This window comes from Theropithecus gelada, chromosome 9, assembly GCF_003255815.1.
Source record: "Theropithecus gelada isolate Dixy chromosome 9, Tgel_1.0, whole genome shotgun sequence".
In the NCBI taxonomy this organism is placed as follows: domain Eukaryota; kingdom Metazoa; phylum Chordata; class Mammalia; order Primates; family Cercopithecidae; genus Theropithecus; species Theropithecus gelada.
Window position 1 is genome coordinate 18,839,714 of NC_037677.1, and position 15,139 is coordinate 18,854,852.

The window sequence follows — 15,139 nt, forward strand, 5'->3', positions numbered from 1 at the left end:
TGATATCAGGAGGTTGAAAGGGAGGCATGGTGCTAAAAACAGATGATCAGCTGAAAGTCTGTAAAAGGACCAGCTGAACTCCCAGGTCTTTACCTCACCCCAACTGGACAGCAATGTTCCCCAAATCCATGAGAAGAGGGGTTTGTTCTCTGAAACTACAGAGAATCTAGACCAGGACTTGGTGACAGTGGAGGGTAGAGTTAACTGAAAGTCAGGTGTGATCTTAGAGCAGCAGGAAAAACAAATGTCATATGCAAAGTGCTTTGAAGAAAAACAAATAAGACTTTTAAATATCAGTACTCAAATTGATAGCAGCGTTTGCAGAATGTTTGCTTTTTTTTTTTTTTTTTTTTTTTTTTTTTCCAAACATGTTGTGATTTGAAGTGACAAAGTTTGGGTCGTATTCTCTTTGAATGTTTGGCTCTTATATTTATGTTTATAAACAAGTATACCACTGGATCATGATAAATAACAAAGTTTCAACGTAGAATGTTAGTTTTTGTCTTCTCTTTCATCAGTGAAGAAGACAGAATACTGAATGTTATTTTCTTCTGAAAGTTAGAGGAGACATCAAAAGTTGAAATTTAGCAGACATGTTTTTCAGGTTTTAATTACTAGAAAAAATATTATTTTTAGGATTCAATGACTATTATTGACTATGTAACAAATAAAATGTTATTATGGTACTTTCAGATTAAAAGTCTATTCCAAATTGCATTTTGGTTTTTCGGATGTTCTAAATTCTGGTGTGTAAATATTATAAAAGTATTGAAATTTGGAAGTGAGTGGAGTTCCCTCCCTTCTCTTTGGGTTAGTTTCTAAAACTTAATGAAATGGAAAGCAAGTGTCTTTTCACGCTGAAAAAAAGGTTACATTTTATTCCTTATTGTACTGAGACCGGAATAAAATAGATAAATCAGAAATAAGAGTGCCAGAATTTTTTCTTGCCAATATAAATTTTTAGAATTATGCTGAGTTGCTTTTACTATAAAAACTGGACCAACTAGTCTATTACGGATATTTTGTAGAGAATTTCTGTACTTTTTTTTTGGCTCAGTGAGGTCAAGAATTTTAAATTAGAATTACAGAACTAGAAGGCATCCTCTTATCACAAATGAAAGAACTGAAGTCCTGAGAAGTCATGATTTATCCAGGATCACACAGTTAATGGTGAAGGTTGGATGAAATGAGAGCCTCCTGGCCATCAGTTCAGTGATCTTTGTAAAAGACCCTTCTGGTTTAGTTTAACCATCACTTTACGTGCAGTGTCTGTAATTTATTGCATTAGGCCAGTTAGCACATTCTAAGTTTGCGTTTAATCTGCTAAAACTAAGGGAACATCTAGGATTAGGAATACTGACAGTGATAAAAATCATGGATGGCAGGAAACATGTTGAATCTTTAGCTAGGGTGGGAAGTGTTCCTTCATTAGCCTCTGATCCTGCTGTCTGGGAGGAACTTCTTTGTTTATTGTTCTCAGGACCTCATTCTGCCTTCTGGAAGGTTCTTCCTTGCCCATTTTCCTCCAAGGTCACATACATGTAGACATCACAGAACATGCCCTTTGTGGAGACTGTATAGCCTTTGTTTCCTTCTTTCTGTTCTTGAAATTCAGGGAGCTTGAGCATTGTTTTAAGGATCAAAGAGTCAAAGGCTTATAGGTATCACTTGAGGGGGTTTTGGCAATGCCATTCCTCCGAAACTGAGATGGCTTTTGACCTATCTTGTGGTTATTATCATGTGCTAACATTAGAGTGACTGCATGGACCAGGCTGGCAAGGGCAGTCTTAACTGATATCTCTTGTCTTGACACATTACGTAATGATGTTCTCTTCCACTCTCAAAACTACCCCAGTTTAGACAACGTGTGTTATGATCACTCTAGCCAATAAGCACACCCAAAATTCCCAAGTCTAATATATTTCTTTGTTTCCTTATTTTTATTCTCTCTCAACTTGCTGGGGAGTCTTGTATGGCCATCGGAAATGGGTTTTGTGGAAAATTAACCTACTTAACTTGATTTGCAGCAAGGCTGAGTCCCTCTGTTTGCCTGAGAAAATATAATGGGCCAGTTTTTTTCAGTCTTTTTCAGTCTTCTTTTTTACCATATGAAATCCAGAAGCAGTCAGCTCCTCTAATCCTGGGAGCTCCCCAAATTTCTGAGTTTTCTATTTCCATTCATTTCTGCTCTCAAATCTGTCAGTGCTTGCCTGTGCACATTTCTTTCTTATAATCTTTGATAAGTGCAACAAGTAGTATTTCGTTAATCTTTTTTTTTTTTTTTTTTTTTTTTTTTTGAGACAGAGTCTCACTCTGTCGCTTAGGCTGGAGTACAGTGGCATAATCTCAGCTCAGTGCAACCTCTGCTCTCCTGGTTCCAGTGATTTTCCTGCCTCAGACTCCCCAGTAGCTGGAACGACAGGCACCCGCCACCACGCCCGGATAATTTTTGTATTTTTAGTAGAGACGGGGTTTCACCATATTGGCCAGGCTGGTCTCGAACTCCTGACCTTGTGATCCACTCGCCTTGGCCTCCCAAAGTACTGAGATTACAGGCGTGAGCCACTGCACCTGGCCATACTTTGTTATGCTAATATTGTTCATCTCTTTTTTCCATAGACATAGGCTTGGTGACACTTGTTCTGCTCTTGAAGTTGTATCAGGCATTTTTTTAAATGGAGCTATAACTTACATACAGTAAACTCACAACTCTTAAGTGTTGAGTTCAGCCAGTTTTGACAGTTATGTACATCCATGTAACTACTACCCAAAATACGATATCAAACATTTCCATTGCCCGAGATGGATGTCCATTTCTAGTTAATTGCCTACTTTAAACCTCTGGGGGCAACCACTTTTTCTCTTCAATCACCAAGGATTGGTTTTGGCAAGCAGTATTTTTAGTAAGTGTTTTATGACTGTGTGACATAAGTACCTTTCTATCTTTTTCTCAGTTTCTTCATCTCCTGCTGTTTGGCTGCTAAGCAGTCACCATATATTTTAGTTTTTTTAAAGTCAGCATCTCCCTCAAAAATACCATCTTTTTGTGGTAGGAAAAGCCAGCTATTAAGATAAATGTACCCCACTTGTACAATAGCTTAAATCCAGTTAAAGTGCATTTATTGCTAATGAAGCAGTGCATTAAAATCATTCTTGATCATTTGGTGACCTTCCATAATGTGGGCCTTGGAGTCCTCTAGCAGCTGGGAAAGAGAGCATGAACATACCTTGCCTGCTTCTGAGGGACCTTAACCTGGAAGTTGGCATTCAGTCATTCTCACTGACATTCTTTTGGGGAGAGCTACTCACAAGGCCACATCTGATACAAGGTTGGAAAGGCTTGGAAAGGGTAAAATTTGACTGGGCAACCAATTCCCAGTGACAGCTCCCACACTGTGAAGGGGATAGCAAAGTTTGGACAGGTTAATACGATAACTTTTATTTTGTTTTAATAAAATAATACTATATTGCATCCCTTTTTTGTCTTCATGTTATTTCTTAGTCTTTGTATTATACATTCTTTTATACTTTCTGGATAAACATTTTCAGTATTTGAAACTTTAAAAACAGTATTGTTATCTCTGTGGTAGAAATGTTCAAAGCAAAAGCAAGTAATCTTCCCTAGATTATTCTGTGAAATTAAAATTAGTTCTGGATATCAACAGATATAATCTGACTCTTAAAAGACAAAGCTGCCCGGTATCACCATTTCTGTTCAATATTGTGTCACAGATCCTAGCCAGCAGAGTAAGTCAGGGTTGGGGGTGATGGGCGGGGGACAACTACAAGAAAAGATGTAGGAATGGAAAAGGAGAAAAACACTGTCATTATTAAAATGACTTAATTGTCTGTATAGAAAGATCCTAGAACTCGACAGTTAAATTCTTAAAATTAGAGAGTTTAGCAAAGTTTTAAAATATAAAGTCAATATAGGAAAGCCAGTTGTATTTCCATAGACCAGCAGCAACAACAAAACAGAAAATTAAAAACCACTTTATTTTGAAATAATTAACATCCTACATAGCTGTAGTATATTTATGAAAACTAAGAAATTAACATTTATATACTGATGTTAACTAAACTACAACTTTTATTTTGATTTTTCCAGTTTTTCTACTGATACTCTCTTTTCGTTGCAGGATCTAACCCAGGATACCACATTGCATTTGGTAGCCATGTCTCTTAACCAATTTAAGGCAGTTTCTTGATCTCTTCTTGTCTTTCAGGGATTTGATACTTTTGAAGAATAGTGGTCAGGTCTTTTGTAGAAAGGATATCAATTTGAGTTTGGTGTTTTCTCTTTATTATCTCACATCATATCAGGCAGTAAATGTTATCAATATTGAAACCCACCCAGTTGGCCCATAGATAGTTTTTTGGATAAACAGAAATCGACCCTTCTGGTCTTAAAGCTGGAAACATATTTAATTTATCTGAGTTCCTTTCTCAGGAAATGAACTTCAGACCTCTCAAAATAAGTATCAAAGAACTGAAACTCAGCAGATCACCACATCCAAACAAGGAGATGCTGGACCCCTCATTCATCATGATTGCTTCCTTGCCCCTCCAGAGTTCCTATTTTCTCACACATTGTTACATTTCTTCCCTGGTATGTAAGCCCTTAGTTTTAGTCCCTCAGGGAGATGGATTTGAGACTGAGCTCCCATCTCCTTGGCTGTAGCACCTGATTAAAGCTTTCTTCCTTGGCACCTCTCATCGTCTCAGTCATTGACTGGCTGTACAGTGCAGCAGCAGGACCTAGACCAAACTTCTGGTGTTTCAGTAACAATATGACTGGTTACTGGTCATGCTAACCTTGATCACTTGGTTAAGATGGTATCTGCAAGATTTTTCCACAGTGAAGTTACTACAGAAATGTAATTTTTAAAAGATATAATTTACATAGCAACATACTTCAAATAACTTTTGAAGAAATCGATCAAGTAATGTCTAAGTCCTTTATTGAGAAGTTACAAACTTTTATTGAAAGACATTAATGGATTAGAAGATTTAATGTTGCAAAGATGTTAATTCTCTCTCATTGCACATAGAATCAAATCCCTAACAGATTTTGAGATTGTGTGATTACTATTAATATTATTATTTGGATGATACTTGACATTATAATTCTGAACTTAAATGGAAGAGCAATCATCCCAGAATCACATACATATTCCTAAAGAAGGTGTTTTTCCTCCTATCAAGGAAGTGCTTTTGCTGCCTTTATATAATGACAATATAAAACTATAGTAGTTAAGCCAGCATATGGTGTAAGGATATACAGATTGGCAGATGAAAAGAATAGAAAATTTACAAACAGATCCACCTATATGTGGAAGCATGATTTATGACAAAACAGGTGTTGAAGATCAGTGGGGGAAAGGCTGCATATAGCTTTCAGTGTATGGTGCTGAGGCAATAGAGTGTCCATATGAAAAAGATGGAAAGTGGATTCTTACCTAATCATACACAAAATGGGAAAAGTTAAAATGTTATGTTAGTAATTATAGTTTAATTATAAAATCTAAAATTATGCATTTAGAAGCAGAACTCAGGAAAGAAATTGAAGAAGAAAATGAAACTGTCAAATGAAAACAAAATTAGAAGGAGTACAAGAGAAAAAGATGATACAGGAAAAACAGTGAGGTCATGGAAATTAGACATGAGAGAGGTGAGCAAAGTCAAATATACATTTAAAAGAGTGACATAACACCTCAGCTTTAAAATGTCAGTGTTTACAATATGACAGAAACACTGCATCACTTATTAACTTTGCTCATCCTGCTGAGTTACATGCCAGAAATCATAATGTGATCTACAGATTATTTAACGATGTTTCTACTGACAACTCAATTACACTATCATTTGTAGAAAGCAAAGGACTGGAAATCACTTAACTTGGAGAGGGATGTGCTGTCACTTTCTCAGTTTGGGAAAATTTATCAAAAAGGCTTAACTGAGACTTATCAAATGACCGTTACACTTACTATTCTTTTACTTAGGGGCACCCTGTTTAACCTAACATACTTAGAAAGGATTGTTTAAAATTATTAATTCCTTTGTATACTTGGCAATGTACAATTTTTAGGCAATGGTTTTTCTTTTTTTCTTTTTTTTGAGACAAAGTTTCTCTCTTGTTGCCCAGGCTGGATTGCAGTGGCGCAATCTCGGCACACTGCAACCTCCACCTCTCTGGTTCAAGTGATCCTCCTGCCTCAGACTCCCAAGTAGCTAGGATTATAGGCATCCGCCACCATACCTGGCTCATTTTTTGTGTTTTTTACATTTTTACATTTTTTGTATTTTACTAGAGAAGGGGTTTTCACCATGTTGGCCAGGCTGGTCTCAAACTCCTGACCTCAGGTGATCCACCCGCCTCGGCCTCCCGAAGTGCTGGGATTACAGGCATGAGCCACTGCTCCTGGCTGACAGCGGTTTTTCTTAATTTATGCCTCAAATATATTTTTATCAAAACCTTGCAGCTATAAATGTAGATCACTCAATTTAGGGAAAATGGTTGCCATTTAATCTAATTGACAAAGCTGGTATTTATTTTCAAACTTATCTTTTAAATCAGACATCCTTCTGTCAGTAAAAGTCCCACTTGATTTTTCATCTCAAATAAATATGTTAATATATGCCTCCATGACAACCATCACATGGCTGAATTCTAATTCTAATATAGATTAAGTAGATAAGGCACAGAGCCTTACCATGTGTTGCCTGGATACAGTAAGGTGCTGCTGCCTTCAGTGTTTCTTTGCTTTGGGCTCACTAAAGCCTCCAGAGAGATACGTCTTTAACACTAATAAGAGTATGGAAGAGGTAATCCCTATAAGTAAAATGTCGTCACTATGTATTGTGGAACTGCTTCATTCTACAATACACTCAATTTATCATCATAATATGGGCCAAGTACTCCATTTCTTAATAAACATCTGTATGAGACATGGAAAGAACAAGGCCTTACTGTAGTGCTTTGATTAAAGGAGGTTTCATAGATAGCATTGTTAAAATTTTTTCCCGTTTTTGGAACCCTGGAGGTTTTTGCATCCTAAGAGGTATGCATTTCTTTTGTGAAGTGAGAAGAGAGGCTGCGTGATGCCTTAGCTGCCAGTGCACTCTCTGAAAGATCGGTATTAGGAAAAAATGAGAGTTGAGGACCTGGAAATAGATTGCCTTAAAACTACCTAGGTCTGCATCTCTCTTAAGAAGCGTTAGAGCAGCCTCAGATGTTCCTCAGTTTCAAGACCGTGGGTATAGATGACAGGCTGAGTAGATCCATTATATGCATAATCGTAGACCCAATGAAAAGTCCAAACTTAATGAAAGGAAACCAGTGTTTAGAGCATAAAGTTTTCTGAAGTAAGTGACAACTTGAATCTAACCATTGAAAGGACACTCACTGTGTGCCTGGGTCTAGTAAAGTTGCTGGACCTCAGAGATAAAATTTTGGGAGGGAACCAGAAAAATAGGTCAAGATATTTATAAATGAGAAAATTATGTTGGCCTCAGATTTCATTGAGTGCAAGAAAATAGGCCATACTTAAAAGACTTTTAAGAAAAGAATAGGTAACTTATGGATTTTTATATCTGTCCAAATAGTCCTTCAACTATGTCAATAGGCAAATAGGTTTAAATTTAAAATAATATAAAAATGATTTATTTGAGCCTTTATTGAGGCAACACTGGAGGACAGACCTTTTTTACCAGACGTTGAAAGGTAAAGATGTACTTGAAGCTGCTAATTAACCACATAAATACACTTGTTTGTATACAGGTTCAACTTCTTCAGCACAAAGATAAAGCAATAAGTTATCATGATACCCATCTCCAAAGGTTAATTCATTGATGAAGTAAATAGAATCTTGGGCATGGTGTTTGGTTGATACCGTGAATGCTGTTACCAAAAATCTTCCCAAGAAACATTAACTTTGCCTCATTCTAGGTAAAACAAGTTAAATCTGTAAAAGATCTTACATGCTTGAGTTAGAAAAACCCTGAATATATTTGGGTTGGTGACAAAAGTGAAATATAACACCCCTGCCACTTTGGAACAAAACGACATAGTTTGTGAACTGTAGTAAAATATGTCATATATTCCTTTTTGAGAAGCCATCTGAAAAAGAGTATTATGTTTTTCTTCAGTGGTAAAGAGTTGCAGTACCTAAGCCAAGTTTTCTACTGGCTACACTCTGCCATTTCTTTTCTTGACCTCTGTGGTTGACAGCAGCAGATGAGAAAAATGAAGTCTGTAATAAGTTGGTCTGTAACAGAGCTGCAGTGCTCTTTATTACTGATCCTGCAGCCAGAGTGCAGGATACCCAGGTCATGAATTGGGTTCTTTAGTTCGATTGCCCAGAGGATGCCAACTCATATTCCCAGAGCAGATCGAACTGCCAAGTAAAATGAGGATGGTGAAGTTGTATTAATTTTACTTCTCTCAGAAGAAGAAAAGGATGATGTAGCTACCTCTCAAGAAGAGAGTACGTATGAAAGAAGGAAAAATCAATCCAGAAAAATTAGGGACGTCCAGAAAATACTAGAGTCCTTTTTAGCCCAAGATCAACCATTAAAAGGAAGACCTCAAAGCTGTTTAATTTCCTATGTACGTTAGTGTATCTGATTTGATTTGAGTATTTGATTTGAAGTATTTGATTTGAACAAGTTACCTCTACCTGAATATGCTGTGTCTCTTTGTCTTGCTATGACACTTTGGATAAGGTCTCTGCAGAAAATACAGAAACAACTGACCAAAGAGTTGTTAATGAGAATACAGCTCTTATCTCTCACCAGTGATTACATGGAAGAATTTAGAGCCTATTTCAATAACAATATGTTGTTCATCGTTCAGTCAGATGGAAAGAGACCACAAGCAGGAGAGAGAAGAGTACACGTTGGCCAGTGGTGTTAGTAATGAAGAGGGAGAAGAGGAGAAGGAAAGAGACAGATGAGACAGAAAATGAAAGAGAAAGTGGTGAAAACAGAGGAACCTTAAAACTCAGTCTGCCCCTAATACTGATAAGGCACAGAAAACCAAGGACATTTCTATAAAGTTCATGAACACAGATGAGGAGGCTGAAGGTGGCCCAGATGCTGATTTCTTTAAGGAGAAATAGTACTGTATGCTTGGGTTGGTTGGACCTTGAAGAGAATACATTGTAAAATAAAAAATTGTCGGCTAGGCGTGGTGGCTCACGCCTTTAATCCCAGCATTTTGGGAGGCTGAGGTGGGTGGATCACAAGGTCAGGAGTTCGAGACCAGCCTGGCCAACAAAATGAAACCCCGTCTCTACTAAAACAAAAATTAGTCGGGCATGGTGGCATGCACCTGTAGTACTAGCTACTCCAGAGGCTGAGGCAGGAGAATCGCTTGAACCTAGGAGGTGGAGGTTGTGGTGACCCGAGATCTCGCCAGTCCACTCCAGCCTGAGCAACAGAGCGAGACTCTGTCTCGAAATAAATAAATAAATAAATATAAAACTAAAAAAATTGGCTAAATCCAGTGACAAGAAAAAAGTGACCAAAATCACATGCAAAAGAAATGAGAAATTTTAAGTGAATAAGAAAATAATTCTTACTGACGAAGGGAAGTAGGTTCAGCTGTGGCCAATGATGCAGAAATGCATCTTAAAGGATACTAAGGAAGAGGATTGTAGTGGTATAAACCTTGAAAAATCAAAAGAAAGGCTTCAGGAAGTGGAAAAACTTGACAAAGAAGAGTAGAGGAAAAAAGTTAAGACAAAGCATATGGAGAAAAGACTTTAAAGGGGAAGCAAAAGGAGAAGCCAAGAAGGCCAAAGATGATGGGAATGTCTTTTAGGATCTCAGTGGTAATAATGGGAAATTTGATTAATTCTCAGATCCTTGCACATACAGAGGTCTGAAGAATTAGATAGTGAAGATACGGAAAATAAAATTAGTAGTTCCAGGAAAAAGCGTAGAAGGAAGAAAAGGAGCCACAGTAAAGTGAACAATGTGAAACTACTATTATAACAAGTTGCAAATGAAAGAAGGCCAAATGGGAATCCTCAGAGTCTCTGGATACAGTTCTGTCTTCAGCAGAAGACAAAGAGCTTAAATTTTATTTAAGAGCTTAAACTATATCTGCTCAAAATCAAAGCTAAGTATTTCCTGCTCTTCTCCTCTCCTTGAAACCTGTGCTCATCACTGTGTGGGCCAGATGTCAAAAAAGCTTTGGACTAGTTAGGTAACAAAAGTCCCTTTCCTAAAAGATCAGTGCATCTGTAGACTGAGTTAATGGTATGTCTGACATCCTTCTTCCCCGTCAGATAATCTACTTGAAATGAGTGTGGATTATAAAAATTCCCCAGCCTGATTTCCAGCATGTGTATTGTTAGACTTTAATCCATTCCTTTATTTTACTGCCAACTTGTAGAATCTCCATTCATTTTTGGAAATTCTTGTTTACCATACAGAATATAGTATGTACTATTTAATATTAAACAAACTTTCTTACAATTTTGATGTTTTAATGTTTCCAAGGAGTGAAAATGTGATGGAGGCACCGTGAGAAATGAGTATTTTTGAATTGAGATGATCATTAGTAGAACCTATTTCCTATTTCTAATAAAAGTAGAACATTTAGGAATAATTTGAACAAAAGGCATGCAAAATCTATAAGAACAACAAAACTATACTGAGAAAAATTAAAGATATAAATAAATGAAGAGAGATGCCATATGATTGGAAGACTCAATTAAATGACATTTCCCTCAAAATTGATCTGTAGATTCAACATAATCCCTAGCATAAATCCACGGACCTTTTTGTAAAATTGGCAAGCTAATTCTAAAAGTTACATGGAAATGTAAAAGACTGAGAAAATCTGACAAATCTTGAAAACATAGCTGGAAGACTTGACTTTGTACCGTAACTATAAAGCTGCAATAATCAAGATGGCATGGTATTGCCATAAGGATCAACTAATAAATTAATGGAATTGAACAGAGGTCATAGACCCACTTATATAGGCCTCTGATTTCAAACAAATCCAAAGCAACCAAGTAGGGAAAGGAAAGTTTTGCAGTAAATGGTGCTGGGTCAACTAGATATCCACAAGCAAAAATATAAATCTCAATTTCTCTCTTGCATCATGCATATAAATCTATTTGAGATGAATCATACTACTAAATATAAAAGCTAAAGCCATAAGAATTTAAGAAAACATCAGAGAATATCTTTATGACTGGGGGTAGGCAAAGATTTCCGAGGATGTAGAAGCAATCACTGTAAGAGAAAAGCTTTAAAGAATAGACTTCATTGAAAAAAAACAAACTTATATTTATCAAAAGATACCACTGAGAAAACAACAAGCCACAGACTGAGAAAAGTATTTGCAAACTGTATATTTGTCAAAGGAATATATAGCTAATTTATACGGCTCCATAACAAAAAACCAAACAACCAGAAACTAAAAAGGAGGAATAGGGAACAAATGATTTTAAAAGAAACTTTGTAACACAGACACTGCACAACGGAAGATATTCAAATGGTCAGTAAGCATGTGATGAATGTCATTTGTCATCTGGGAAATGCAGGTTAAAATGAGAATGAGAAAACCACCATACTGTCTAAAATTAGATAGGATCTAGAGCAACTGGCATTCTTATACATTAGGTAAGAGGGTTAAATGGTACAGCCACTTTAGGAAAAAGATCTGGGAGTTTCTTACAGAGTTAAATATACATTTACCCAATGATTCAGCAGTTCTCCTAGATATTTGCCTAAGAGAAATGAAAATAAAAATCCACCAAAAATATTTTTATGAGAAATACATACATAATATGCGTACATAATATAGCTTCATTCATACTAGCCAGAAACTGGAATAGCCCAGGTTTCCATCAGTAAGAGAATGGATAAACAGACTGTGGTTATTCATAACATGACACACTGACAAATTATCTGTGAGGGAAAAGGATGAGAAAAGTCGTTTCTTCTAGGGGATGGGGCAGGAACTGACTGGGAAGGATTTTGAAGGAACTAACTTGGGGTAGTGGTAATGATTTGGGAATCAAGGTATATGCATTTGTAAAAAACTTATGGAATGGTACACTTAAGATTGGTGCATTTCATTTTATGTAAATTTTGCCCCAAGAAAGAAAAAACAGCTTTAAAAAATCACAAGGAAGTACTTTTTTATGTCCATTAGATTGGCAAAAATGTTGGAGCATCTTGAACTTATCTTGCCCTGCTAGTGGTTGTACAAATTGAATCAACCATATAATACATTTGCATTAACTAATAATAATACATTAGTTAATTTGCATTAACTAATAAGTTGTGCGTATATCAACCAAGCAACTCCACTCTGAGGCATAGAAACTCTTGGTAATCTACACAGAGAAATACATAATATGTTCCAGAAAACTGGAAACAACTCAGATATCATCAATAAGAGAAGACACAAATTGTGCTACATTCAAGTATATCATCATGGATAAGTCTCATGGACAGAATAAAACCAAGAAACTTAAGAATACTTCCAATATGATTCCAACCAATATAATTCCATCCAAAATCTTGCAAAATTAAGCAAGATATTGATGAGGGATACATATGGTAACACCATAAAGGAAAGCAAAAACAACAACAAAAAAAGATAGCTGGGGAGAATGCATGGGAAAAAGGATTGGAATTGGAATGGGAAAGGCCATAAAGGGGACTTCAAAGTTATAAGTAATGTGTTCTCTAAACTGGCTAGTGGAAAAACAGGTGTTCATTTTACTGTTCTTTATAACTTGCACATATGTTGAAAATACTATTTGGTGTGTATTCAGTATTTAATTTTAATTTCTTGAGAAATTAGAGATACACTTAAATAATCTTTAAGGATACTTCATTAGCAATAATATGCAAAATATGAGAAGTAGGCTTTCCGCTGTCACTAATTCAGTCATTCAAGTGTACAGCTTGATATGGATGTGACATTAGTGGCCTTATTTGGAGGCCACAGTTTTGGTGGCTGTATCTTAAAAGCGAATTAGAAAAACTGAAATCTAAAATGATTGAGATTTATATTGGTACAGGATAAATCTTCTGAGACTATTTCTCAGAAGTTCTGCCATTATTGCTTCAAGAAGGGAAGAAAATTATGAATTTTCACTTATGTGATGGGTAAATGAAACCATCAGAAAATACAGAAGTAATTTTTTTAGCCTTTGGAATGAATCTCCTTCAACAGAATTCTTTTAAAATAGGATGGGCCAGATAACCGAGAGGGCCCGGCTTTGACCTCCTTCCCCTAATGCTGGTTCAGCTGACTTCTCAAAGCACACTTTATGAGTTGAACCATTATTGACCCATCAGTGAATTTACCTTAAAACCAGGTCATGGAGAATGTCTCCCATAATATATTTTCTTGCAACTTGACTGTCATAAAAATTCTCAGAATGCTGTAGCTAATATCTAGATCTTAACAGTTATGTTGAATCCTAAACATTTTCAAGATATTTATAGATTTTTTCATCTCTACATTTCCTGAAAAATCTGTGAATATTTTTCATTAAATTAACTTGCCAAGAAAATGAAGGTTGGACAGTGTGGCTGCAATATAGTCCCTACATTTGTAGCTTTAAATTTTAAGGGCTTACCCCAACCCTTTACTCTTTATAAGTATTCAAACATTCCTTTGGATAACAAATAATAAATTCATAGTGCTAGATATCCAGCAAGATGACAGTCTGGTTGCTTATATGAAGTACTTAAATATACACAATTGCAATTCCAAAGCCTTATTGCTTCATTTATCACAGGAAGTGCCAGAGTTCTGCAATATTTTGTAAGAAAAGCTACTCGACTTGCATGAATTCTCATAGGAATGACCATGAATATTATGCCAATTTCATCCTAAGTATTGAAGTTAAGGTTCTAAATGACATTTAATAGTATGATTTATTTTCTATCTTAAACTTTATAGGGCACAAAGCAAGATCCTATCCTTTCATATTGCTTTTTTATTTTTAAAGAGTCTGATGATAAAAATCTAAGCTTAAAAACTGTCAAATGATTTATGATATTTCATTTATTTTTCAAAGGATTGGGGTGTCACCAGTAAGCCTATTAGAATTTTAGGTTTAAAGTTCCTTGATTTTAAAAAAGACCAGCTGCATAAACAAGTTTTGAGCTTTGTAATTTAATTCTGTGTGATTTTTTTTTTTTAATACTTCAAAGTACCAAAGTAGGTAGTTTTTCTTAGGTCATAAATAGTTGTTTATGTCATTATGATCTCAAACTTTCAAGTGCATTTTAAGATCTACTTTTTAAAAATATTGATTTTTTTTTTATTGTGTTCGTTACAACCTCAAGATATTTCTTCTGTCTACTTAAATCTCCCTTTATTCATGGGCTGACAGCAACAAAGGTAGAACATGGAGAAACTGGAGGAAACCTGCTTTTAAAAAATTGGAATTCTGTAGTCAAGTATATATAATCCGATGTCTTTGAGAAATATTGTGAAACCACTTTAAAGCTGTTTTTTAATGACACTTTTAAGTTTAGGGTAATTGTAAATTTGCATGCAGTTACAAAAGATAACATATGTTCTATGCACTGCTTACACAATCCCCCCAGTGGTAACATCCAGGATATTAACACTGATGCATTCTAGATCTTACTCGGATTTTCCTAGTTTTTCTTGAACTCATTTGTGTGTATATTTATTTATTTCTAATTTTTATCACATGTAGCTTCTTGTATCTACTACAGTCAAGATGAACATATCCATCACAAAGATTCCTAATGTTGACCTTTTATAATCACACTCATCTACCTTCCCACTTCCCACCCCTGTCCCCAACCCCTGGCAACCACTAATCTGTCCCCTACTTCCATAATTTTTCCATTTTAATGATGTTGTTTAAATGGATCCTTAGATTTAACTTTTTTTAATTTAACTTTTTCATTCTCTTGAGATTATCTCTTGAGATTAATATTTCCTTGAGATTCATCCAACTTGTGTTTATTAATAACTTGTTCATTTTGATTACTAAGTGGTATTCCATTAAAATCAATTTTGATTTTTAGTTTATATGCAAACATAAAATGTGAAGCAATAATGCAGAATATCAGTTTAAAAGGTGTTTAAGACATTGTTGAAATTAACCTATTAAAATTA

General features: G+C 35.6%; 1 protein-coding gene across 9 annotated transcripts in view; it reads left to right on the top strand.

The window, feature by feature from the left end:
* The window catches only part of ZNF438 (zinc finger protein 438), a 177,639-nt gene that overhangs the window by 94,311 nt on the left and 68,189 nt on the right, over positions 1–15,139 (top strand). For 4 of the 9 annotated variants that reach the window (XM_025397921.1, XM_025397924.1, XM_025397922.1 and 1 more), the window contains one exon: positions 5,543–5,671. The exons of the other annotated variants lie outside the window; for them this stretch is intronic. The gene's annotated coding sequence lies outside the window, so the exon portion shown is untranslated. The remainder of the gene's footprint in view (positions 1–5,542; positions 5,672–15,139) is intronic. 9 annotated transcript variants of the gene reach the window in all.